At 40.4% G+C, this 4,105-nt stretch overlaps 1 non-coding gene across 1 annotated transcript; it reads right to left on the bottom strand.

The window, feature by feature from the left end:
- Window positions 1-1,832: 1,832 nt before the first annotated feature.
- LOC141675869 (small nucleolar RNA R71) lies at window positions 1,833-1,939 on the bottom strand. The gene has a single exon (XR_012556498.1). It is a non-coding gene; the product is annotated as a small nucleolar RNA R71 (small nucleolar RNA).
- Window positions 1,940-4,105: the final 2,166 nt, after the last annotated feature.

The raw sequence follows: 4,105 nt of genomic DNA, 5'->3' as shown, positions 1-4,105 counted from the left end.
GAAGAAAGAAGCTGTTCATTGAAATATTCTGAAAATAGATCAGAATTGGAAGCCTAGGTCATTCTTAAGTTGAGAGAATCTTATTAGCTTCGCGTGGACAGTTGAATCGCCTAATTTTGACGAGTAGAACTCAAGATACGTCCAAAAGAAGAAACTGCAGAAAAGTCTAGAAGTCAGGCGCGACCGCCCACAAAACCAGTGCGCCCACGCTGACTTTCTGCCATAACAGCGCGGCTGCACCGAAATCAGCGCGGCCGACCCACCCCAATTTTTTCCCCAGAATCCTGATTTTAGTAGAAATTAAGGATGTTAAGAGTCTAGGTCATCCTGGAGCCTATATATATCAATAAAAAGACGTTTTTAACGCCAAGGAGCGAGGGGAGAGCAATAAGAAGACCTAGAGAGCACGAGAAGGCTACGGAGAAGAAGACTTTTATTTTATTTAATATAGTTGATACTTGGATGCTTGTTTTCGATTTGTTTTGAACCCTAGTATTCTTATATTGTTTATTATCATGCTTTCATTAGAACCCATGGTGACAATGAGTTCGGTTATGAACTAATCATTATCGTGGGGTTCTAACGGATTTACTTTTGGATTTCTATAGTTAATTTGTTTCAATATCTTGGTGTGTGATGTTTGATTGATATCCTAGTATTGGTTGTGCTTATTCGTCTCATATGCGTAGCTAACACGTAAGATAGCATGTTAATCTCTATTGAAGCGACAGTGAATATAAAGGTTTAGAACTTGGCATGCTAGCATAGGTTCATGTATAATTGTTATGCATGATCCTAGGTAATTTTAACCATCTTACTTGCCCTATGTAATCACGATAGGTAACTTGTTCATTAAACCTTTATGTTGTCAAATTCTATAGACATATAGGATCTCAACATAATTGGTATCTATTCAGCTTCTATCTCTTTTGTGGATGTTTGGTAGTAGGGTCTTCGTACAACGAAAGTTGGCAATTACTAGTTTCGTTTTATCTGATTAGTTGTCATCACCATTGCATGCCAAGGTTAAGAACAATGACTTTGAATGAAGTAGTAATGAAGTTAGAATCCCATGTTTGTCTCATATAAGTAATTCAACCTCAATTCTCTTAGTTAATGCTATTTAGTATAATCTTTTAGTTTAATCAAAACCCAATTTTCTATTTGACTTAGCATTGAGTGATAACCATACATTGTTGCATAGGTACATAAATTGAACTTAAACTAAAGTAGTCTCTATGAGAATGAATCTGATTTATATCTTATACTACTTGCGTGAATTTTAGCACGTGTTTTTACCCAAACAAGTTTTTGGCTCCGCTGTTGGGGACTCGATATTAATTTTTAGTTTATGTGCTTGTCATCAGTGGTTGTTAAAGTTCACTGACTCAGATTCTTTTACTTTCACAGTTTATTTGTTTGTGTTTCAGGTACTCATTATAATGGGAGATCCAGCAACACCAACAAAAGCATTGATGGATTTTTCTCAACCCAAGATCAATGACATTCAATCTAGCATTGTCAGGCCAGCAATCGCAGCTAATACCTTTGAGATCAAGCCTGGCATAATTCAGATGGTGCAGAACTCAGTTCAGTTTGGGGGTTCTCCAACGGAAGATCCCAATACGCACATTAGGGATTTCATAGAGATCTGCGATACCTTCAGGTTCAATGGTGTTTCTGAAAATGCGATAAAGCTGAGGCTTTTCCCATTCTCTCTAAGGGATAAAGCTAAGTTCTTGTTACATTCTCTACCAGCAGGTTCTATCACCACTTGGGAGGATCTTGCTCAGACGTTTCTTACTAAATTCTTCCCTATGGCGAAGACAGCTGCAATCAGAAATGCTCTTACTCAATTTGCATAGCAATCGGGAGAATCTCTATGTGAAGCTTTGAAGCGCTACAAGGTGATGCTTAGGAAGTTTCCTGATCATGAAATGCCTGATTGGATGATCATCAATTGCTTCTATAACGGGTTGGGAGCACAGTGAAGACCAATGCTCGACGCAACATCAGGTGGAACATTATGGGTAAAGAGCTATGAGGAAGCTTATGATCTAATTGAACTGGTGGCTGCTAATAAATATCAGTATCCAACCCAGAGATTGCCACAGGGCAAGGTAGCAGGAGTTCTTGAAGTGGATACAGCTACGGCTATCATTGCTCAACTGAATGTGTTGTCTATAAAGATCGATTCTCTGTCTAACTATGGTGTTAATAAGATAACCAGTGTTTGTGAGCTGTGTGCAGGTTCGTATGCGACGGAGCAATGCGCTATATCTAGTGAATCAGCTCAGTTTGTGAGCAACTTCAGAAATCGTAGCAACCAGTTCCAGACACTTATCATCCTGACAACTGGAATCATCCTAACTTCAGCTAGAGCAACAATCAGAATGCGATACAACAGCCGTTCTATCAGTTTCGAAACAAACAATTCAATCCTCCTGGTTTTTAGCAACAATTTGCACCAAGATAACAACTCCAACTTCAACAACAAACTCATGGAGGTGCGGGTCAATCTTCGAATGAAAAATATGAATTGGAGGAGTTGAGGGTTATGTGCAAAAACCAGGCTCTTATATGCAAAAGACAGACTATTTCTATCAAGACTCTGGAGGACCAAATAGGGAAAATTGCTAATGCCTTATTGAATCGACCACCAGGAACGCTTCCTAGTGATACATAAGCCAATCCAGGAAAGAGGGAAGTTGAAGAACAGGTGAATGCCATGACCTTGAGGTCTGGAAAGGTCGCAAGCCCCCAAATTCAGCAAGACGAAGAGCCTGAAAAATCTCAAGTTTTGGAAAATGTAGTTGTGGCTGAAAAAGTTGTGCAGAAGGATGCCGAGGTGGAATCAAGGAAGAAAACTGTGGAACACACTCCTCCTGAGGGTAGTACAGGGGAGAACAGGTCTATCCTCCACCTCATTTTCCTAAGAGGCTATAGAAGCAGAAGTTGGATAAGCAATTTGCTAAGTTTCTAGAGGTGTTCAAGAAACTTCATATCAACATACCTTTTGCTGAAGCTCTTGAACAGATGCCTAGCTATGTGATGTTTATGAAAGGTATTCTCTCTCAGAAAGTGAAGCTCGGTGACTTAGAGACCGTTGCTCTTCTGGAGGAATGCAGTGCAGTTCTGTAACAGAAATTGCCTTTGAAGCTTAAGGATCCTGGAAGTTTCACTATTCTTTGCACTATTGGAAACTTTTCATTCGACAAATGCTTGTGTGATTTGGGAGCTAGCATCAATCTGATGCCCTTGTCTATCTTCAAGAAGCTTGGTCTACCTGATCCAAAACCGACATACATGTCATTGCAACTAGTTGATCGTTCCATCGCTTATCCACGAGGAATAGTGGAGGATGTCTTGGTCAAGGTGGACAAACTCATCTTCCCTGCTGATTTTGTAATTCTGGACTTTGAGGAAGAAAAGAAGATTCCCATCATCTTGGGAAGACCATTTTTGGCTACAGGTCGAACTAAAATCGATGTACAAAAAGGAGAGCTTACGATGAAGGTTTATGATCAAACGGTCACTTTTAATGTGTTCAAAGAAATAAAGATGCCCATAGATAAAGAGCAGAGCTTTAAAGTAGAGTGGGTCGACTCTGTCGTGAATTCGAAACTTGAGCAATTGCCAAAGTCAGATACCTTAGAGAACCTTAATAGGGGAATCCGTTATTGAAGATGAAGAAGGAGCAAAGCAACTGCAGGTTTTAAATGCACCTCCGTTGAAGAGGAAGTTGGATATGCCATTCGATTCTCTTGGGTTAGCAGAGCTGAAAATTTCTCAGGAGCGTCTCGAACCATCGATTGAAGAAGCTCCCACACTTAAGCTCAACCTACTGCCATATCATTTTAGTTATACATTCTTAGGTGCACCCCCTGATATGGGGTTGGGATATATTTTTGATGATGTAGAGAGTGACCGGACGGATCCTCCCATGCCTATAGAGGGTTCTTCTCATGTGTAGCAGGCAGTTGATAGGACTAGTGATGGTGATGCACAGTACAGGCGATTGACTAGGCGTATGGAGGCCATGCACGACATTCACTGTCATTTTGCTGCAGAATTGACACATGCTCTCGAACTGTTTCCCGAGACA

Source organism: Apium graveolens, chromosome 7 (genome assembly GCF_009905375.1).
Source record: "Apium graveolens cultivar Ventura chromosome 7, ASM990537v1, whole genome shotgun sequence".
In the NCBI taxonomy this organism is placed as follows: Eukaryota; Viridiplantae; Streptophyta; class Magnoliopsida; order Apiales; family Apiaceae; genus Apium; species Apium graveolens.
This window is presented reverse-complemented; position numbering and strand designations above follow the sequence as displayed.